Raw genomic sequence first — 24320 nt, forward strand, 5'->3', positions numbered from 1 at the left:
CTGTTTGCCAGCCTTTACTTCAAAATTCATTACTGTAGTGATGTGACATGTTTAGAAATAAGCTTACTAGTGTCTTTAAACCTTGACTGCATGTAAAGCTTAGCGGTATTTTAATGGAGTCTATGAAAGCTATTTGTAGATTCAACAAAAGCAGGAAAAATATTTGTTACAGAAGTGGGAGGTATAGAAAGAGAAATAAAAGTCAAAGAATTAATTATAAAAAAATATGGTAAAAGAATTTGTGTATAGAGACCATAATCTGTAAAAGTGTATAGAAAGAATGTAAAAGTATAATGTAAAAGTATTTCTATATTTTTAAGAATATAGATTGTTTAAATAGGATCTTCTGAACAATCCTAGGTAGAGGCATGAATAGATTTTGTTGAAAGGGAAAAATTAAATTGTTCAACTTGTATTTTCTTTGCCTTTTTTTAATAGTCATACCTGAACTTTATTTTTTTAATTTTAAAGCCGCATATCTCCCCTCCTTTTACTTCAAGATTTTTTTCATTTTAGTGAACCAGCTAACTGGGTTTCATGCACTATGGGCCGGCTGGCAAGAAACTGAATCTTTTTGCCTACTTCAGTCGCATAATCTAGGTCAGTGGCTCGAGATCAAGAGCAACAACATTACAGGTGCTGTAAGACTTCCACATCACTCCCTTATATAAAACTGAAAGCATGTTACATTCTGATTTCTGAGTTCAGAAATAGCACATACCAATTATCTTTCCAACCACAAAGAGCAAGAAAGTTATGGCCCTAAAAAAAACCAAAAAACAAACAAACAAAAAAAAAACCCCAAAAAAACCCAAAAACAACTCAGCCCTCCACCACAAGCACCAGTGTTGGAAAGAACAAAGCATAGCTTTGGCAGATGACAGTAGTCACTAGCAATGCAGATGCTAGCTTTACAGAAACATCCCGAGATTCTGCGTGTGCACCCATCTGGAATACATGCCCTAAAATATGCTAAATATTAGACAGGTATGGGCTTTTCCAGAGCTGTTATTGTCTCTCCAAGCTGGGTTAACAGTCATGTCAGACAGTCACAACTGGCAAACATTATTTGATTCTGTTGTCCTTGCAAATGACTATTTTGAAGTGACTTCTTCTGTTAACTAGCAGAGAAGTACACCTACCTACAGATACATATTGACTATATTCATTTCTGCTGCTCCCCCAAAGTCTTTTTATTTACACGTTTCAGTAAACAGAAAACAGACTGAACTTTTGTTTTACTCCTATGATAGTGAAGGGATGAGATATGATATTTCAGATAAAAGGCTAACATTTTGAAGGAAAAACATGTCAAAACCATTTCTTCTTTTGAGTTTACTGAGCTGTTGATTTTATAGCTGCAAAAATGACACCATCTATTTTTATTCCATACAGAGTGCTCCCAAAAGCATGGTGAAAAGTGATTCTTGAGAGAATCAATAAAGAGGATGAAGCTCTAGGTCTCAAATATTTAAGATACTGCAACCACCAAGAATTAAACTATATCCTCAAATTTGACTGCTCAAAGGTTCAACAGGCTCCTGTAAAGGTCAGATGGATTATTACAGGTAAGCGTTTTGGCTAAAATGAGCCTAAAGCATATTTAGTGCTGGTTGAATGCCTCCCAATATCAACCACAGCTAACACATCACTGATGAACCCTGCATGCAAATAGTCTTGAAATAATAGGACATGGAGGAACTCCCTAACACAGAAGCTTAAATAGCTCAGGAACAACAAAACAGATATTAAGACTATGCTATGAGCGTGAAATGTTATAAAAATAACTTAGCAGACTCTTCAGATAAAAATATTCCTTGCCTACATTATTTTACAGTAATACAAGGTATGATTGCAGTTTCAGTTGCAGAAGCCTTTGTATCATTTTATTGATTTAAAAATTGCCTATCAAATGCTCTGCAAAGAAATCATTTATGGTCTATAGTACTATGGGTAATCAAGTATGAATTGTCCCAGGGAAAAGTAATTACATTTGTACCCAACCTCTCTCCCCTTTCCTTTGCTTCCTGCTTTCCCATTTGTGTAGCATCATCATCACACTACTAGCAAGACACATTGAAATCTTGTTGTAATACTGCCTTGGTCTGTCTCCCTTGCTGAATTTAAAAGCAAGTGAAGGAATTTGCTTGTTCGTTTTGCCAGAGAAGGAAGGAAAGGGTTAACCTCCTCCAAGCCAAAATTAAATTGCTTCAGAAAAAGTCTTAATAACACAAAGACTCAGCTTGTAAAAAAGCTTTATATTTGTAGGTATCACAAGGGTATTTCTGTGTGGAAAGATTATATTCTTTTCTCTTTACTCCAAAGTAGTAAGTTTTAATACACAGCAAGTTCTTGGTTTAGGGCAGCCTGTACAAGCTGTGGCAAAAATGTCAGTCTCCCATCTTGTTTAATAAGCATTTATGTGTACTTTAGGTTTAAGTATCACCTCTTTAAAAACATATCTTCAAAACTGAACTGTACTTTCCAATAGTCAAAGGTAATACAATTATCTTAACACTAATAAGCATACTGTTGTATGAATATCAATAGGTATTCATTTGACTTGTTACCTCAACTTTAACTACTTGCATGTGGTTTATATATATATATATATGTATATATATATACAGACACACACACATTTCTCTTTAGCCTGCCCTTTTTTAAAGCACCACTGAGACTTAAGTTCATTTTATTTACCATTTTGTCTTCCTTCATGAAAGGATTTTTACTGGGAAAATTAAGTTTTATCTTATCTTACAAATAATCCACAAGCAATTACAATAATTACAGTAACATATAATGAAAATTTTAGAAGTACTTTAGAACCAGCATAAACACATTACAAAACAAAACCTCCCATATATAGGAAATTCTCTGTGTATTAGATAGAGGTAGGTCAATCTGGTAAACTATTGAGTTTCATTTACATATGGTGGGTCAAAGCTGCCACTTCATGTCTGACACTGCTCCAACTTCAGAAGGTAAAGGTAATAGTAAAAACGGAGGAAAAAAAAATGTTTGTTACAAATACAATTGCCTGGGTTTCACGGTTCTGTAATAATTCAGAACCAGAAGCAGCTTCTCCTGGTATCCCATTCCCTGCTGCAGCTGGAGTTTGATTAAAAACTCCTCTCAGATCAACTTGAAGTAACCAAAATATTTGAACTAATCAGGTTTCGTAGAAATTTCATAATCCAAGTAAACAGAAAACATCCTCCTAAATTAGTACCCAAATATCCAGCCTACAAGCACCATCTAATACAAAGCTAATTTAAAAGGAAGTGTGGTTATCATGTGTTTATCAGGTGATCTTTGTTGTAAACTGCTAACTAGTTTTTCATCATCTTTCATATGAAAATGTTATCTTAATTATGAATTACTTTATGATTGAACATTTTCCTTTAATTGGCAAATATTTGCAGCAATTAACTCCTCCAGATTGATTCAGTGTGAGTCATGACCTTCCATTGGGGATTTAACAATTATATAACTCTATTTATATCTACCATCACATACAACACCTGGCTGTCAAGTTATTGGAAATGTTTCTATCCTTATAAATAATGCAACATCCTAATGTTGCTAATTATGACATGTACATAATTTATTGCTCCCTAGAGATGACAGAAATTTCTCTCTCCTACAGAATGCATAACATTAGTTTTTATAATTACAATAATTTTGAGGAAAATTATCTCAGGGCAGGAAGGAGACTGAAATTTTTCTCTCCCTACTTCCATTACACTTCTGTAAATACAATGGGAATTTTCAGTAAGTAGGCAATGTCTGATTTACAACAGTAGACTTTGTCACTAAAGATGCAAATAGGCAGAAAACAGGATTTTCAAAAAATTCAACTCCGATATCAAATTAGTCAGGTTCTTGTTTGCATCTTTGACTACTTAACTACCCTTAAAAATATAATCTCATTTATAAGTACTCATTTTCACTTCCAACTGCATTTGTTTTCAAAGAATTTTCAATGGCATGTTAGGCAGTATCTGCCTTTGACATCCCAGATTGCCATTTATTCTACTAAAAAAATCTCTTGGGCAATGATTCCTCTCAGTTTTACTTTGGTTTTTTTAGTCATCAAAAAGTTTGGTGTACATTGACTCAGAGATCTGAAGAGCTACTTGAAAGGTCTAGATGACAAAATACATTTAGCAGGTTCATTACATGAGATAAACAATTTTAATGAATGTTGTAGGCTCCTGTTGGTACTATGCAGTAAGTTTGAGAGGACTAGACACAGTAAGTTGCAAGGAATTGAGCAAAGATTTTCATTAACAAGTAACAACTTGGGGCATGTTTAGTTTTCAATATACAACCTGAGAAATGTGAAAGAATTCTGATTCTTGGTAGATAATTATTTCAGACTTATTTCTCATCCACTATAGAACACTTCAAGTTATTATTCACTGTTGGAAATCCTGACTGTAAATTGACTGACTCCCTTTCATTAAAAGGATTCATCTTGTTTCCTTTATTTACTGGGAAAGTGTGAGATTTCATAGGTAATTATTTTGACTGTGAAGCTAAATTGCTGTGGTCATGTCACACTTGATCTGCAGTATACCCACTGCACTAGAACATTTCCTGCTCTCACAAGGTTCATAACCTATTTGTTAGGTTGTTCTCCTTCAGCATCAAATCATGTTTGAGCACATATAAAATATTTACCATACTTTTTTGGGGGGGAAATTATGTTTCTACAGAAACAAATTATTCTATGCAGAAGCATACTGTGGCTGAACCCAGGAGCAAGTGACCAGCACAGACCTCAAGCACTAGCTGCGTTTGGTTGTTCTGCTTCATCTCAGTGAACACGATGTTGTGTAATTTGAGCAAAACATACTCAAGTTATTTTGAAAACTAGATCTTTACCCTCATGTTATACCATAATACGATATGTAGTACTAACAAAGACAAATCTTAAAATAAACTGGAAGTTTTGTTACTCTTTATATGAAATTTTATACAATCCAAGTAGACATATTTCCAGTAAGCTAAAATAACAAACAATCTAGTACATCTTTGGTAAAAAGATCTACAGCAGTAAAAAAGTCTGCAAATGTTTCCTGCCAGCATTTCCATACAGAATAGTGAAAAAACCATGACAGAGAACTGAATGCTTGAAATTTCATTCATAAAAAAATGAAGCTTTTGAAAATAGTAATTTTCTCTGCAAATTAATATCAACTCCTATGAACCCTGACAAGTTCTTTGAATATATGCTTTCTTTTGGAAAATGTCACTGATATTGAATTTCTGCTGCAGCCAAGCGGTAATATTTTTTTCCTCAAATTCTAATTTTTCTCATTTTTAACACAATAGTCTGCTTTTTTCCTTTACTTGCTGAGAACGTCATGAAGTTAGTGTCTTTTAGGATTAGGGAGGAAAGAGAAGTAAATTGAAGATGAGACAAAGATAGTCATCAATGCTTTTTAAACATAATGTCTGTCTTTATAAGACTTACTGAAAAATAAACAGCTTTTTAAAAGCTTCAATAGCATGAATCTCAGAATAATCACAATTCTAAACTTCCAGATACAGATGGTATTTCAGCTTAGTTAAGCTGCATTTATATATATCATTCACATTTTCGTGAAGGTTGGTGGGTATACTAACCTATTGTTTTTCAGCAATTAAATACATGTATTAGAAAAGATACTATTTCCAGGTGTCATGGTTTAACCCCAGCCAGCAGCTAAGCACCATGCAGCCACTCACTCACTTCCCCCACCCACCCAGTGGGATGGGGGAGAAAATCGGGAAAAGAAGTAAAACTCATGGGTTGAGATAAGAACAGTTTAATAGAACAGAAGAAGAAGAAATAATAATGATAATGATAACACTAATAAAATGACAACAGCAATAATAAAAGGATTAGAATGTACAAATGATGCGCAGTGCTATTGTTCACCACCCACCGATCGACACCCAGTTAGTTCCTGAGTGGTGATCCCCCTGCCCCCACTCCCCCCAGTTTATATACTCAATGTGATGTCCCATGGTATGGAATACCCCTTTGGCCAGTTTGGGTCAGGTGCCCTGGCTGTGTCCTGTGCCAACTTCTTGTGCCCCTCCAGCTTTCTTGCTGGCTGGGCATCAGAAGCTGAAAAATCCTTGACTTGGGACTAAACATTACTTAGCAACCACTGAAAACATCAGTGTGTTATCCACATTCTTCTCATACTGAACTCAAAACATAGCACTGTACCAGCTACTAGGAAGACGGTTAACTTTATCCCAGCTGAAACCAGGACACCAGGGCACATGAAGTCTTCTTCCAAGCTCCAAGCTAACTAGGAATTCTTTGGGTTTTTTCAGATTTTCTGTATAAATACTGGCAAAAACAGTCTTGCCAGACCCTCTACATGTTTAAGCCTTCTGTATTTTCCAAACCATGGAAGAGGGTTTTATTAGGCCAAAAGGTACTGTGTTTCTCCTATGTGAAACCTACATTCCTACTATTGGCAGGTAGACCACCACATTTTGTCCAATTACATGCTACCAATACCTACAACAGAAGCACATTTCAAATGTCAAGGAACCTTTTCATGCAGCAGATAGAATTACATAGAAAAAATAGCAAAGGCTTAAAAAAAAAAAAAAAGTAACTTCCTACTATCTTTTGCTCAAAAGTAAGATCTATAGGACAGTTAGTTTCTTTTTTGACAGCACCATTACAATGTAATTAGCCATATGTTACACCAACAATGGGAGCGAAGTCACCTATGGTCCAAACAAAATTGTGTCATAATTTTTAACATCAAAATTAATGCACATTAATTTATGACTCATAAGTATAAAGACCTTGAACTAACCTTAATAAAGAAATTTCAAAGGCAGTCTTAATTGTAAAATATGTCAAGAAGAAATGTTTAGAAACACTAAGAAAGGTCAAGACAATTTTTCTAGACTTTTATGCCTGCTTAATGTTATGTAGAAATAAAGCGGTTCAGCGTATCAATATTGCTGTTTATACATCCTTTTGTCTACGAAGAGATCACAACTTGCTTATAAAGTGAATTCCTTCATTTAGGATTATCATCTACCATAAGACTGACTGTCGATTTGGACAGCTTTTACCATCCCTTCAATTACATTTCCGTTCCCAGTGCATAATGCAATCAAGGTCAATCAATTAGCGTTTCAGACCAGATGCAGAAGACTGAAGTCAGTACTGGCACAGGCTAAGGAGGCTGCTGTAGATCAGAATTTCAAAAGAGAAGACTCTCTACTTCTGTGATTTGCCCAGCACTGCTCCAAATCACCTCCTGACAGATCATTTATAAGCATTTCTCTTTGCAAGTATGTTCCCAACTTGTTCAGTGAAATTGATTTTAAACTAAATAATTACTTTAGACAAAGTCATGGATTTCTCTATGACTGATACAGAGAGAGCCAGCTGAATGGAATGCATTACTGAATTTGTGAAGTACTTTGAACAAATAACACATATTGTTATATGGAAAATTTACAGCAATAGCAGATCTAATTAAGTGCTTCATAAAGCAAAACATTGGGCAGATGTCAAACTGATAAATCATGTTACATTTTGTCACTGTGATGAGTCTTTACTTCTGTTAAGAAATATTTTACCCCACATGACAGTACTGAGATATCCAATGGCTTCTCTAACATTTGAGAAAGATGAAATCTGCATGTACTCTTATTTTGCAATTTTGTGTTGAGTGAATTGGCATTCAATTACACACAATTCTTAACTCAGAGGTAGAGTCAGATAATTGTGTTGTTTCATGTTTCAGCTGGTACTATTCCATGCACAAGCATGATATCTGTCTTTTCTAAAAGCACATTTGCCATCTATTGAGAATATTCACAGGCACAAACTTGTATTTAGAAGTAGAAACAAAAGTTAGAACCTAGACAGATAACAAATTTTTAAAAAATATTTTATGAATGAGCAAGTCAGCATTTTTCATATCACTAGTTTACCATATCTTAGTAGTATATTTTTATATGTTCATATAAAATTTCTGCTTTTATTGATAATACCATGGATAGGATCAATAAGGAATCTCAAACTTATTTTCAAACTATTCGCATGCTAAATTTTACAGAAATATATACAGTCTGCACAGCTTTTTTACCCAGAGAGTGTGTCATGTTGATGCTGCCAGGCTTTTTAGACCCTGATCTAGTTGAGCTACATGGCATTGTCTACTTTAGCAACAACGGAACCCAAAAAGACCAGATCTGCGAAGCAAAATATTCTAGTACCAGCTAGACACCTGATAGCCACATTATACACATTTTGAGTATCTTGGCTTACTTCATAATAGCTCCTGTCTAGTCTGATGATTAAACAGCAGAGTACATTCAGAGTGCATCTCCCAATTTAGTTTCATCTGAAATAAGTCTCATCCATGCACTTCGAAAACACAACACTCTGAAAATCAAACACAACAAGTAGGGTTGATTGCAAGAGCCTCCAGGAAAGTTCACTCTCAATTCAGACCAAGGCACAAACATGAAAACATCCCCTGATGCTGTATTATCTAGTATATCCTTCCACTGTGCTTCAGGGTGCAGTGTAGGCATGCTGAAGTAACTGGATGAAAAGGATAAAACTGAAATCAGAAGAGGATTTTGCCAGCATAGCTGGAGAAACTTAATATCTCTTTGCAACTTTAGCAACACTCAAGACACTGATCAGGACCACTCAGAATACATGAAGAAAAGAATTTGCAGCTTGTGTGAGCCTGCAACTATTAGACTTTTTTTTTTTTTTTTTTTTTTTTTTTTACTTTGCACATCATGAACAGAAGGACATAAGCAAACTGGATTCAGATAATGAAAGAACAAAGAAAATTATAGAAAGGCTAATTAAGAACTTCACTGAAAAAAACCTGTTTGGATATCTGACAGAAAACTGTGACTTGATAACCATCCATAAAGGTCTACAGCATGTAAACATATACAGGAAAAAGATTATTAAAAGTGCCTTAGGAGGGCATAACTTAAAATAAATTCATGAAGTAGGAAAATAGAAAATATAGGTTATCAGAACAGGAAAAAATATGGCTACAGATCCCTTGTAATAACTTTTACACCCAGGAAGACTATATGATTTGTCAGTACTATACAGTTGAGTTCACCTGTAAAGGTAATACTATTCCCTATTGGCTCAACGGTAAACCTAAAAAGATTTATTTTTCTGAGATTATCTATTGGTAAAGTCAGCATCGCATTTGCTTTGCATTTACTTTAAAAATAAGCCTCTGACTATTTAGGCTGTGACTTCCTATTCAGGAAGACCTTCAAAGAAAGAGTCCAAGAAACAGGTTGCAACAATTTGCTGACTCAGGAACAGGAAAAAAATTAAGGGCTTTCTTGATCCAAATGATATTGTAGGGACAAGAGTTTGTCTTCAGAGTAAAGATTTCTTCTAAAAGACCAAATTCAATGGGACTATAAACCTGTACCCTGTCCATTTTGACATTGATTTGGTACAGCAGCAGACAGAAGAGGAAGCTTCTGAAAGTACCACAAAAGCAGAAGTCAGCAGATCTTACAAAGAGAGGTAATTTCTAAGTAGAACACCAGTGTTCTGTATCATTGATTTTTCTTCCAGCATCTGCATATCCCCAAGGATATTCCAAGTCATGAAAGAAAAAAAAAAACATGCAAAATAAAAGAAAGGAAGAGTTAGGTGTTTAACCTCTACCATTTAACTGGGAAATTGAGCACAGCCACCTTGTTCTGTCAAAAATATGTAAGAAAAATAAAGAGTTGTTGTTTTCAGAAAACCGAAATATTCAGCAATGTCTCCCCATAGTCTAGAGAACAGTACAGCAGCCTCAAACCGTTGTTGATCAAAACTCTAACCAGATTAGAAACACTTTAGCAATGTCAGTGAGGCTGCAGTCTCACCTTTCTGTGCTGAGAGGAACGCTGAGGCTTCCTAGGCTTCCATAGGTGTATCATCCCTCTTGCTGCTAGTTTACCTTTCAACGCAAAGTGTAAATTTATGCATTGTGGTCTACTTTAGTCAGAGAGACCCTATTTTTATACAGAGCCTGCATTATACCTGGAAATCAGTATCTGCATTAATCAAAATTAATTATGTAGTGTAAATGAAAACAAGACTCTACTAGCTGAACTGCCACATGGGTAGCTATCCTGTCAGGCACTCCATCATCTATGATGGCAATGTTGAGCTATGTGGACATATGTAACTGCACCCATCTTGCATGTCTGCAGCTATTTCCAACCATGATTAACAGCACAGAGGCAGCAGATAGAAATTTAGTATTACATTTACATTTTATTAACTAGGTTGAATCTTTGATAGGGCTACAAGTAATGAGGAAACTAAGTAAGACTTGAATGAGAAACTGGAATAAATGAAACCATGTTCCATACACCTGTTTCCTCCATATCACATCTCACTGTTTTGCTTCCAAGTTGTATGGAGCATTTGTCTCTTCTCCCCCATTTCATCTTTGCTCTGAAACCATAAAGACAGGAGGCAGTTCTACACATTTCTTACATAGGCAATCTTTGTCTGGGCTTTTTAAAGTTTCAGCGTGTACTCACCTGGGCTGGAGTAGAAGAGCAGGCACCACATGCATCACAGCTGCAATGGGGCCCAGCATTGTTGACAGCTTAGGAGACATTCAGATGAATTTTGTGGTTTTCAGTGGTATTTTTGGGGCCCAATTTTAAGGGGTAAAAGGTTTTGTCTTGCACAGCTGTGCTTCCATTTGCCTCATGTCTTCTACCATCTACATGAGAGTGAATGAATGGAAGATTTTTGAGCTGGGCGTGACCTACAGACATACTGCAGCCCTGACACTAGAAATCTCAAAGTTACACAGAGATCCACAAATGCTCTCTCATGTGTTTATCAAGTTATTTAATCAAGCAAAGGCCAGTTTTCCTCATTTTAAAACCGATAAATGCACACAGAAGTTGTATTCTTACATAGTTCAAGATAAAAATCAGTTTTTCATCAAAAGGGATTTGATGGCCTAAGAATATAGTTCTGGCCAGATAAAGGCATAAAACAATTGAACTTTACCATAAGGACAACAAACCATATAAAATTCCCATTCTGTAAAATTTAGTAACGTTCAGAAAGATTAAAAAAGACACAGACTGATTCACTACTTTGAGTTCTAGTTTAAGTAATTCTGACTCCATACTTAAGCAAATTAAGTCAATGAAAAAATATTACCTTAATTCCAATGAGTTTTGGATCAGCTCTATTACAACAGAAGGCAGGAAAACTCCCTATATTAATTGCACATATTTTAAGCAAGGTGAAGTACTGTGACCTGATATTGAAAGCCACACTTCAGGACACGATCGCTAAAAAACCCCACACCTATATTATGCTTTTTACCAAGCAGCACAGAGATAAGAATCTACAGTTTTCATATGCATAAAAATCTGTAAAATAGAAATAAAGTAAAAGCTTTGTCTCAAAAGCCCCATTGCCTATGAAGGTCTCACCAATGTCTTACTAAAGAAAGATTATGAAGACTAGCATGGTATGCTTTTACAAAATGCCCCCATAACTACAGATAATTAAAAGTAAAGATAAATGACTGTTTAAAAAAGCAATATAGAGTTATATCTGGGTATATTTTAAGTGATCATGCTAGAAAAATCAGATGCTGCTCTTTTCTCCTAATAGGAGCTGGTTGCCAGTTATGTTAATAACACTAATGACATGTCTTGGTACATGACTCAAAGGCAAATATGACACTATCTATATGCCTCAAAACCAAAAGTGCTGGAAGGATACAATTGCCCTCATCTTCAGGTCTGTGACTATATATATACACACACTAGGAAACATTCTGATACAGAAACATCAGGGACTGGAAATGAGGTAACCAAAGCAACTGTAGCTAGGAACTTAAATACATACCAATTCTGAAAACAAACTAGAAAGAATTTTCCTTTTTTAATTAATCCCCAAATCCAGATTTAAACCCAGGTAAGTGTTAAAAGCTACTCAGATATTCAATGGCTCAAGTATTTCATCTATGAAGGGTATCAGAAATGAAAATAAATCACTAAGTACTGGTGCACTTCCACATTCATTCCTCATCTCCTCATCTCACTCAGTATAGCACAATGAACAGTCTGTGCTCATGACGTCCATAAACAAGAGAGAACATGCAGCTCAAGACAAAAAAAAAAGCTGAATTTTGACTTGCACAGTTTATGCTATTTAAGTTCCATTTGGGTCATTCAACTTGAAACATCTAAAATGTGACTTTTTCAGAGACTAGGTGTTAAACCAATCCCTTACTCATGTGTTTAAAGGAACTTTAGTCATTTACAGTGTGATGGGTTGACCCTGGCTGATTGCCAGGTGCCCACCAAAGCCGTTCTATCACTCCCCCTCCTCAGCTGGACAGGGGAGAGAAAATATAACAAAGAGCTTGTGGGTCAAGATAAGGACAGGAGAGATATCACTCATCACTTACCGTCACGGGCAAAACAGACTCAACTTAGGGAAATTAACTCACTTTATTACAAATCAACCAGAGTAGGGTAATGAGAAATAAAACCGAATCTCAGAACACCTTCCCTCCACCCCTCCCTTCTTCCCGGGCACAACTTCACTCCCGGCTTCTTTACCAACCCCCCCCAGCGGCACAGGGGGACGGGGATGGGGTTTACGGTCAGTTCATCACACGTTGTTTTCTGCCGCTTCATCCTCCTCAGGGGGAGGACTCATCACACTCTTCCCTGCTCCAACGTGGGGTCCCACCCACGGGAGACAGTCCTCCACGAACTTCTCCAACGTGGGCCCTTCCCACGGGCTGCAGTTCTTCACGAACTGCTCCAGCATGGGTCCTTTCCACGGTGTGCAGTCCTTCAGGCACAGACTGCTCCAGCGTGGGTCCCCCACGGGGTCACAAGTCCTGCCAGAAAACCTGCTCCGTGGGCTCCTCTCTCCACAGATCCGCAGGTCCTGCCAGGAACCTGCTCCAGCGCAGGGTTCCCACGGTGTCACAGCCTCCTTCGGGAAACCCACCTGCTCCGGCGTGGGGTCCTCCACGGGCTACAGGTGGATATCTGCTCCACCGTGGACCTCCATGGACTGCAGGGGGACAGCCTGCCTCACCATGGTCTTCACCACGGGCCACAGGGGAATCTCTGCTCCGGCGCCTGGAGCATCTCCTCCCCCTCCTTCTTCACTGACCTTGGTGTCCGCAGAGTTGTTTCTCTTACATGTTCTCACTCCTCTCTCCGGCTGCCGAATCTGCCTGTCCCAACTTTTTTTTTCCTTCTTAAAAATGTTATCACAGAGGCGTTACCACTATCGCTGATTGGCTCGGCCTTGGCCGGCGGCAGGTCCATCTTAGAGCCGGCTGGTATTGGCTCTCTCTCGAACACAGGGGAAACTTCCAGCAACTTCTTACAGAAGCCACCCCTGTAACCCCCCCCGCTACCAAAACCTTGCCAACAAAACCAATACATACAGAAAGCAACTTGTTTATCTTATTCAGCTATGTTTTCCACGATTCACTAATGTATTATACCCTCTGCTTCCATTCTCTTTTTCTGTCCCCCTTTCTACTGCTTTTAAAGAGAGTAAAAACCCAAAGAAAAAAAGCTCCAGTTGATCAGTTCTTCTTGCTGGCTTAGCAACCCTGGTCTAAGTTTCTTGATAGAACTGCTTGGAAATAACCTAGAAAAATTGTAATCAGAAATTGCAAAAGCATATAGCCTTTGATGCCTTCTAAGAGCATGTAAGCAGAGTGCCAACAACTTGGACTTTGCTACCCTACGCAGGGTGCTCCTGCAAAGCTCAGACTCCAGAGCCCACACCCGCTGTGGACTAGCCAACAGGGGAACCCTGGAGCTGTTTTGACTGTTTTCCCACATTCAGGAAATACTAGAGCTCTCTCATGTTAAGTCAATGGTCACAAACTTAGTCAATTGGCAGTCCTAAGCTCTCAGCAAAGCTTAGGGAGCTGCACTAAAAAGTAAAACTCCCACAGTTTACATCCCAAAGCCAGGCAACTCTTTTCTAGCCATGAGGTTCAGATAGAAACCTTAACTACTTTCTCAGATTGAGTCTACAAGGGAAATTTTTGAAATTTGTCTGCACTGTGCCTGTTAAGTGTGCAACCCCATCTTAAACATAAAGGTCTTCCAATTGAACTAGTTAAGTGATTTCAAATCCAATTGATTTCTTATTCTCTCTTCCACAAGTTATAAAATTACACTTTTTTCCTGACATGGAACTTTCCCCTCTTCTTCTGGTGATTCTAAATATTCCTTCTTCCAGTAACTTTTTATATTTTCCTCATTTCCCTTTCCGTAAATTTGCTCCGAACACTGTATTCTCCAGGAAAAAAAACCAAAACAAAACAAACCACTCCCCCCCCCCCCAAAAAAAACCAACCAAACACACAAGAAGCTTGGATTCATTTTATTCTCCAGAAAAGAGATGAGCTAAAACTAGTAAGAGATGAGATCGAGCTCTAGTTCACCTGACAAACTAGCTCTTTCTCCTAATTCATGTCCATGCTATTCTATTGGTCTCTCACTATACAGTCACTGTGGGTTGTTTTGTTGTGGTTTTGTCACATCTCTAAAAAGCACATACTCATTCCCAAGTGTTTCAAAAGGAGCTGCCAAGATGAGCGCTCTGTGTGAGGTGGAAGGCTCTTTGGAACATTCAAAAGGGCCTTTAAAGACATTTCATTGGGCAGCTCTGTTAGAAAGCCGATGATGAAATTCAGTTTAACAAAAGAGAAAGCACATAATATGTGAATATTAGTCCATCTAGAGAAAAGACTTAGCCCCAGACATGCTAAGAACTATTAAGTGTACATACTAAAAAACAATCTTCCCCCCTCAACATGAGGATATTCTGGAGGTTTTTTTGGCTGGTTGGGTTTTTGTGGTTTCTTTTTTACTTTGTTGTTGGTGTTGTTTTGGGTTTTGTTAGGGGTCTTTGTTTTTTGTTTTTACTATTTATTATGGAATTTAGAGGAAACAGATTTCTCTAAACCTTTGAACAGGGTTCAAAACTGATTTTTAAATATAGCAATGATTTTCAAACCTTTATCTACCTCATGACCTTACAGGATTCAGTCTCACATAGGTAAGCAATTATAGAAACAATCCTCTGATACTTCTGTACTTTCTAGGAATGCCTACAAAGCAAAAAAGAAACCCAGTTCCTTGTGGTGACATGCCAACAAGTATCCCATGTTATTTCTGTGTATTTTACAATTCTTGTTTCTATTTTACACTGACGAATAAGAAAAAGCTTTTTGCATTTCACCACAGAACCATTAGAGCCACTTATCCTACATTTGGAAGATTTTGCTGCCAGTACTAAAGAGTTACAAAGCTGCAATAGTATCGCTCCTCCCCTGATTCTGAAGGTGTCACATCTGCTATGACTTGCAAATTCAAGGGAAAGAAAATCTGAAAGTGACAGCACCAAAAGCAGATGATAACTCATAGCAGCACAAATTTCCTTTACAAAAAGGATTTTGCAGGGCTTGTCATAATTTTTTTTGAAGATTTTGTTGTTGATGCTTATTTGAAAACCAGGAGTGAAACTCAGATAGGAACTTTATACCACAGCAACTACAGGTTTCTTGGAATCAGTCTCTCTCAACAGCAAGAAAGTGTTCACTGCCTTCTTAGATGCTTTTATATTTGTAAAGCAGGCAGCTTGCATTCAATGAGTTGTGAGTGGGCAAATGTAAAACTTATTTTACCTTATCTTTCACTCAGGAAATTATTTCTCTTTTGGTAATTGGCAGTGCCAAACAGATATAGATGACTAATGATGGAGGTCATTTACTGAATATTCTTCCTTTCTGAAAGAGATGGTCATTGCTCATCTGCCATGGACAAAAGTAGGAAATTTTGTATAGCAGGCAGAATTTAAAAAAAATAATGGATTTTTCTTTTTGTGAAGGAGATTCTTTACATTTGCAATTACAGACCAAAAATAGTCACAAACACGTTTTCACAAACTTAAATATAAGCACAGGTAACAAATTAACATTTAATAGGTTAAGTGTCAAAGATTTCAACCTTTGGTTATACTGATTTATTTGGAGAAAACACCTTCTTCACAGTTTATTTTACTTTCTTGCCAAGCAGAAAGGAAGTTTTATACAGGTATCAAACGATCATTATTAAAATTATTCTAGTAAAATTTTTATAACTGTAGGTTCACATGAAATTGCAGTTGTATTTCAGCGGACATTCCAATTACTTCAGTTAATGCTGGTTTAAAAATATAGCTTGTCTACAGTCAAATAAGCAAGTATGAATAATGTAAGTTAGTAGTGGTAATTCCAAGTGTCATGGTTTAACCACAGCCAGCAACCAAGCACCACACAGCTGCTCGCTCACTCCACCCCACAGCAGAATGGTGGAAAAGAATTGGAAGGGTAAAAGTGAGAAAACTCATGTGTCAATATTAGAACAGTTGATTAATTGAATAAAATAACAACAACATTTTAATGAAAAGGAAAATAACAAGAGAGAAATAAAACCAAAGAAAGAGAAGTGATGCAAATCAAAACAATTGTTCACCACCAACTGACCAATGCCCAGCCAATTCCCCAGCAGCAGCACCCCCAGCCAGCCTTCCTCCTAGTTTTATACACTGAGCATGATGCCATATGGTCTGGGATATCCCTTTGGTCAGTTGGGGTCAGCTGTCCCAGCCGTGTCCCCTCCCAACTTCTTGTGCAGCCCTAGCCTCCTCGCTGGTGGGGCGAGAAACAGAAAAGACCTTGGCTCTATGTGAGCACCGCTCAGAGGTAACAAAAACATCCCTGTGTTATCAACACTGTTTCCAGCACAGCACAAACCCAAAAAACACCCCCATACTAGCTACTATGAAGAAAATTAACTCTACCCCAGCCAAAACCAGTATCGCAAATAAGTTTGTTTACTAAGCAACACACTGCAACTTTTGAAAGAGGGTAACACCGTCTTTACACCCAGCCACAGAGACTACGAAAAAATAGATTTAGTAATTCTATTTAATTATAAGCTTCATTTTGTTTAATGGTATGCTCTTTGCAGATACTTCATATGAAGCTTTTGTTGCAAATTGCTAAGGATAAACTACACAACAGACCAGAGAAAAAAGACTTCCCCTTGCAATCATGCAAGAGCCCTACACTGTTAAATTTTTTTTTTTAATGAAGAGAAAAATGCTGTGACAGATGTTTTGAAATAGTCCATTATAGCTGCTAGACATGCTGTCTCTCAAAGATTACAATCTTCCCTGCATAAAGTGGAAGATTGACGAGGCACTTTGGGACTCTGAATTTGGATGGAGACTAAACTTAGGTCCACACAAGCAAAGCAATCCATAAAATCCCTGTTACAGGGGACTGCAACATTACTGAGCATCTAGATTTATTCAGAATCCTGGTGATTCATTTTAGCCAACTTTCACACACTTGTTTGCAATGCATAGAAATAGTGCTGACTCTGCATGGCTGTGTACAGATAGTTTTTACATGACTGTGCCCCCTATCCTAAACAGGGTCACAGCTCTTTCTTCTCTGCCTCATCCAAGGCATAGAGGGGGAAAAAAAAAAAAAAAAAAACAAACCACAACAGGGTAAGCATTTTTGATCACAGAGCAAACCTCTTTCACAGTTACAGTGAAAATGGTCTGTTTTTTCACTTGTTTCAGTAATCTAGTAATAGATTATTTTTCTTACCAAAACCCAAGTACAAAAGAAAGGACCCATGGATTAATTTGGTGTGAATTTACAGTTACACACTGTTCTTTTCTCAGAATGAATTGCACTGCTATAAGCCAACCCTCAAGCACATAAAATTGTCACATAGTTCTATTTTCCATGGCTTGTACTTCTGTGGAACCATTGAAGTAGCAACATATTATCCCACCGGAAAGATACTATCAAAGATTAATAAGATACCTTAGAAGAAAGCAGATTTCTACATAAAGGCTGCTGTGATTTAGCAGTTGAGAACTCAGTCATCCTTTGTTATTGTGAAATAGGAAAATATCTTCTAAGCACGTGTAATACCTTTAAATTTCCCAACTACTAAAACAAAACCACTAACAACCCAAATTTCCCAACCACTAGATGCAACAAAAAAGAGATTAAGGAAACCTGTTATATATTGTCCTGCTCTAGTTCATTCTAAAACTAATACTTCAGGCAGTTCATAAAATTTAATATTATATGGAATAAGTATTCAGTATTATAATACATTTACCTTTTTCCATAAATATACTCAAATGTCCCTTTCACAATGTAATATCAGTAGCATTCCTGAGATGAATGTCAGAGTTGAAAAAAATGCATTTTTGACATTTGAGAAACACCATTTTTTCTGCAGTTGCAGTGATTCAGGAAGTTATCCTAAGCCAATAGGTAACCATTGGCTGCCTCTATATCATTAGCATTTTAGCCCAAGAGAGGAAAGGAGACAGAGAGAAGTGGAATTTGAAGTATCCCAACTTGTTTTGATATCTATTTCTGGATTCTGTTGTTTAAACACAGAAAATTTACTTGGAACATTCTAGCTTCCACCTGGATTTGAAGTATAATTTTCTCTTTCATCACCTGCAGGATTTCATAAATCCTGACAACTCATCCTGTAATTAACAATTGGATCTAGCTTGTCTTGTGGTTTTTTTGCTTTGCTGAATTGACAGCTTTTGAACCAGCTCTGCAGGGTAGCTGGGAGCACCAGCAGAAAGAAAATAGGCAAAGAAAAAGGTAGCAGAATAAGCAAAATAAGTAAAAAAGGTAGGAGAAATATAGGAGTAGTGATAGTAAGAGCGTGGGAGAAAGGTAAATAAGCTATTCAATTGAATCAGGTGGCTACTAGTTTCACTTTGCTTCACAGTAGAGGACAGAAAGCACTTCCTGATGCAAATGCCCATAAGTGAATTTAAAATCAGTGATAAAGCATCTTCTTCCATAGAAGTTATAAATCCTTTCATCCCTGAAATACCTACATTGCTATTTATATAAATGCTTTAAGTAGTAAAGTGCAAGTTTGAAAGAAGCAGCTTAGTGCATATTTTGATGAGGTGGGGACTAGAAAAATTGAATGCCATGAACTACAGCAGCTAATTTCAATTTCAGCTAGATCCTAGCTCTCACTAAAATAAAGTGACAAAATAATTCAGTGCTGCTGTGACACAATGAGATTGAAAAAGTTAAAATGGCTGCAGTACCCTAACAGTAAAATTCATAATTAAATCGAAAGAACGATTTTTGGGGGGGGGAAAGTGCCTTTTTCTTTGAAAAAAGAAAAAAAGGCAGAAAAATATTTCAGAGAGGAAAACATTTCATTGATAAGCCCTCACCAAACCTAAATGAGAAAGAAAGGAGCTGACAATGCTCCTCTTATTCAGTATTTCACTCTATAGTAACCCACCACACACCACTGAATTGGTTTCAGTCCCTGCCTTCTATTAAGGGAATTTTAATCTGTGCCCAAGGCTAATACGCTGTCTGGAGCAAGACACCACAAAATAACTCATTTCAGTCTTTCCTCTTGATATTATCTTATTAGATAGAAATAGTTGAATATTTATTCGAGAAAGAATTAGTATTCAGATATTCACTATTTGAAGAAAGTGCATGTTTACACTTCCTTTTTTGATATAAATATTGGTGTACTCAGTACAAAGTGAAGCAGTGGGAGTTACTGGTGGTGCCCACCCAGATACCTGAGGTGTGGTACAGGGGCCTGATCTGAGGCAGAAAACAACAAACCATTTCCAGCTCTCGCTGAAGTTCACAGGTCTGTGCTCACAATCAAATATTCTGTTCGTATTTACACTGTCTGTATTCACATCCATGTATCATAAGTAAGTTTTTAAAACAAAGCTTTCACAAGAAAGTTGTAACAAGGTATTTTTATTTATAAAAATATTTTTCAAAAAAAGCTCTTGCCTCTTTTATTCAGATTCCACCTACTTTCAAGTATTTTGGTATCACTGCTTATATAAAGTAAGAAAAGACTTAACATCTGAAACAGACATTTCTTTTGCTTTGTTTGCAAAAATTTTGGAAACCATAGTAGACCATAATAGAACTCTAAAGCATAACACTTATTTGGTGAAAGCATGACAAAACTGATAAGTAATTCTTAATAGCAAATTTATTAAAGACACGTTTCCTTTAGTTGTCCTCAATCTATACTAATAATTCACTTTAATGATCCTGTCTTCAATACCAATGACCGTTGAATTATTAAAGCTAGAAGATGGACATAAAGTACACGTCAGCACATGCTTCATTCAAGGTGCTGTGAAAGCAAAGTGTAAAGATCTTGCAGTATCAGCATTACTAAAGCATCTATACAGCTCTTTCAGTGAAGTTACATGTACAGTCTATATTTTATAGTCTGTATTTAGATTCTGTAGACAGTATCCTTGACACGACTTGTGTGACTGAAGCTCATTTTAGGTACAGTTAAAAAACTTTTAAATGAACAGTAGAAAGATAGTAAGGAATACAATAAGGAAAACTGCAAACTTAAGACAAAACATTGATGCCAGAGTAGTCTCTGGAACCTTTTGCACCTTATTTGTTAAACACCTATCTAGTTCTATTATTATATTGTATCAGCAACTTATATTTATCTGTCAGATTTTAAATAGCATCTGGAATGCAATTACATGTCTCATGATATGTTACCAGCAAGAGGGAAAATTAATTTGATATTCTTAACTTGTCCTTTTGGGATATTACAAGGACAGGGCACTACAAATAAAAAAAAAAAAAAAAAAAAAAGAAAAAAAGAATGCCTTACTAGTTTTAAACTAAAACACCAAAATAAGAAATTCTCATGGTAAAGTTTGAGATTAATACAGATTGCAATTAATACATAATCATAACAAGTACATAATCAACAATATTATATTGTATAGCTCCAACTCTCAATAAAATGTTTATTTAAGAATGAATATTTTATTCTACTTATGCCAGGCAATTTCTTTGTATAAGCAAAGCCATGGAAAGGAAGACAACCTACTTAGCTTCAAGAAACCCAATAGGCTGCCACACCCTCAGTGATCTTTGTGAGAAAAAAGGAAATGTATCAACTAAAATCAATGTTTCCAAAACCCAGCATATAATAATGACTGGCATTGATCTGGATTTTTTTCAATTTTTCCTCCCCCACCTCTGACAATTACAGGAAATCTTTCTATGATATAGATCATAAACAATACCATCCTGTCTGCTCTAGTCAAATCCTAGCCACACAACCACAGAACAGATTCAGAAAATCTTCACATGAGCAAGAAAAAGCAACAGAACACATCCATGGATCAAGAGGCGCTGGGGAACAGGATATGACAAAGATGCACACAATGATTAGTTGATAAGACAACTAGTAACTGTACAAGAATGAATACCAGCTCAAAAAACCCTAGCTGGTGAAAACGCTGTGTCATGACACAGCTTGTGTCATGGAACCCAGACCAAGAAATTAAAGTTTTTGGCCTGAATTCTCATCCCAGTTGGTCACAGTAACAACAAAACTTTAAGTGTTGTTCTCTACTGGTGGTGGTTTCAGTTTTGCAGAAACTGAGGAGACAACTTAAGATTTAGCACAAGCTAAGCAAGAAGCTTTGGTGACATATTTCACTATAGCATGTACTGAACCTCAGACAGAATCCCTGAAATTAACCTTGTTAATGAAGTGTGCTGCGTGGCTCACAAACAACGCAAGATACTCAAAAGCACAGACCTAAAAGTCCAGCAGCCTTGAAGCTCAGTGCAGAATAATATACCTATCTTCCAGATAAGCATGACTATATTACTGAAGACATCCTCTACAACACTGATAGCATCCACTGCCAATATACAAGAGCCTTTAACTTGCATCTGTAATTATATTTAAATAAAGGGTAAGTACACATCTGCTGTAGTAACATATACAATGGGTGTCATATCAGAAAGATAGATTTGCTATTTGAATCTTCTGTAGCCCAGTTTTCAAACCATGGAAGGTACCTTTCAGCAGTATGATTAGCCATCTACCTGCATGTGTGTCTCAAAGGAGAAGAAAAAGGACTTTCCCTACTAAACATCATAGTACCTTAAAGACAACTGCAGTTGAGGGAGTCTTAGGCAGAGAAGTAGAGAGAAATAATGATTCTGTGGGGTGCTGGATTACTTAAACAGCTATATTAACAATGCTAAGCTGACAAACCCATGCTAAATAGTTGCATCAGGCATTACATTTACTAATAGTCTGTTCAAGCAAGAGCCCAGCTCTGTAGAAAACAACCTAAAGGCTTCACAAACACCTAGTACTCAGACAAATTACATAAATTCCCCCTGTGGTAAAGACAACGCTTTTAGCAGTGGTACTGAACGCAGTGCTGGAAGCTTTGTAAATCTTCTCTGCCCTTTTTTATCCCTCACACCAACTAATCTCAGTGGGATTTTGTAAAATGATGAGAAAAGTAAACTGTAAAATAGCATTCAACAATCAGATGTATCTAAACTGGTATGAGTTACTTCACCAGCCACCACAATTTCAGAAATCCCAATCTCATTAAGAAACCATTAATGCAAACCAATGACGTCAGGATGACACATCACAGTAACCAAGCCTCTTTAGAAGCACAGGGTGGCTCTACATAATGAGCAGGGCAGGGAGAGAAATTGGGATTTTTTTTTTTTTTTTTTGGCAAGTCTGCTTTCACACAGATGCTCAATGTTTCTTTTCAAAGCAGGGCTAGTGGAAGAGGGAGTATTATATTCTGCAGTCATGCAGTAGTACAAATAAGAGAGGAAGTGACTTACGCAGTTATGCTTAACCTCAGGAAAGGACTGAAATACTGTAGATTAGGGGGAAAAATATGAGCATGATTTATTCTGGGATTTTTGTCTTCCTTCCCCTCCCCCATTAAATCAATTTTGTTCATCTTAATTCTAGCTCTTGCAAGATCCAATTTTTATAAACATGCAAAAAATTTATATAAGCAATTATACAGAATTTTCAGGAGTGATGATGATGGATAGGCACATAATTGCAGTCAGTTTTCTTTTTAACTGACACAATTTTCAAATTTTTCTTTTTTAAAATAATTTCATGTAATTACTCTCCATTAGCTCATTCAGGAACCATTAGCCATTAGCTCATTTCAGAAGAATTCTTGTGACCACAGCTAGGGAAAGCACTAGTTAGGCATTCACTTTCCATTATTTACATCAGGACAAACAACACCAATACATAAGCCCAAATATATAGTTTTAATATCTATGCAAGAAAAAAACTAAATTTCCTTCCAGCTGTTTTAGAACTCACTAATCGTATTATCTTTTGATTGAAATCACTATTATTAAATTAAGAGACTTTTTGCAACATTCTTGTTACTTCAGAACAGATGTTGGATCATGCAAGTTCAGCCCCATAAAACACAATGAAGTCACACCTTCAGCAGTAAAAATAATGGCGGGGGGGGGGGGGGAATATACAAAGGAAGCTGCTGTAATAAGACCAGAAACACAGGGGATAGATCTTAAATCGCATAAAATCACTTTTTCTAGTCTCCTTATCTTCCATTTTGACATTGAAGAGGGAGTTTCAGGAGCCTGCAAATGACAGCGTAACATTGGACAGAAAAGCAGACTACAGTGGAATTGTCCTCTGGCATAATCTCTATTTTAGTAGCCTGAAGTTTAAATTATCAGTTTAGAGGTTCAGTTGTGGCTATAATAAAGGCTAATGAATGTTTTTTGATCCTTATACAGGTTTGTCATAACTTCAGTGTCTCTGCATGGATCAACAAATAAATATTGGCTGAAGCTGAATGTAATATCTATTGACAAAACTCTGCAGTCAGTTTTAAACAATGACACAACAAATCTTCAGGTAGGTTTAAATAAGAGGTCAAAATAGGCAGTGCTTATAAACCTTAGCAGTATATGACATGATTCTGATTTAATTTCAAGCCAAAGTGTCTGTTTCAGTCACCAATAAAACATTTTAGTCTGTTGGCAAACATTTAAGTAATACCTATGATTTATTTACATTTGTAACTGTACTATAGCCCTTTGGAATACAACATTTGGATAGGGACAAATATATATATATTTAAATCAGACCTGGCAAGATTGAGCTTTTGATTTACTTTAAAAGCACTTTACTCCACCTACTCTGCCTAGGTATCTTTGCCAATGCTGACAAGCAGAGTTGAAGACACCTATCCAAAACCCTAAGCAACAATTCTGTTTCTTTTGTGAAACCAAAATGGTGAATTTCAGAATTTGAAATAGTAAATATCTGTGAAGCTCAGGATTTATGTTTTAAGTTTC

The sequence above is a fragment of the Aquila chrysaetos genome, chromosome 6 (assembly GCF_900496995.4).
Source record: "Aquila chrysaetos chrysaetos chromosome 6, bAquChr1.4, whole genome shotgun sequence".
NCBI classification, from domain to species: domain Eukaryota; kingdom Metazoa; phylum Chordata; class Aves; order Accipitriformes; family Accipitridae; genus Aquila; species Aquila chrysaetos.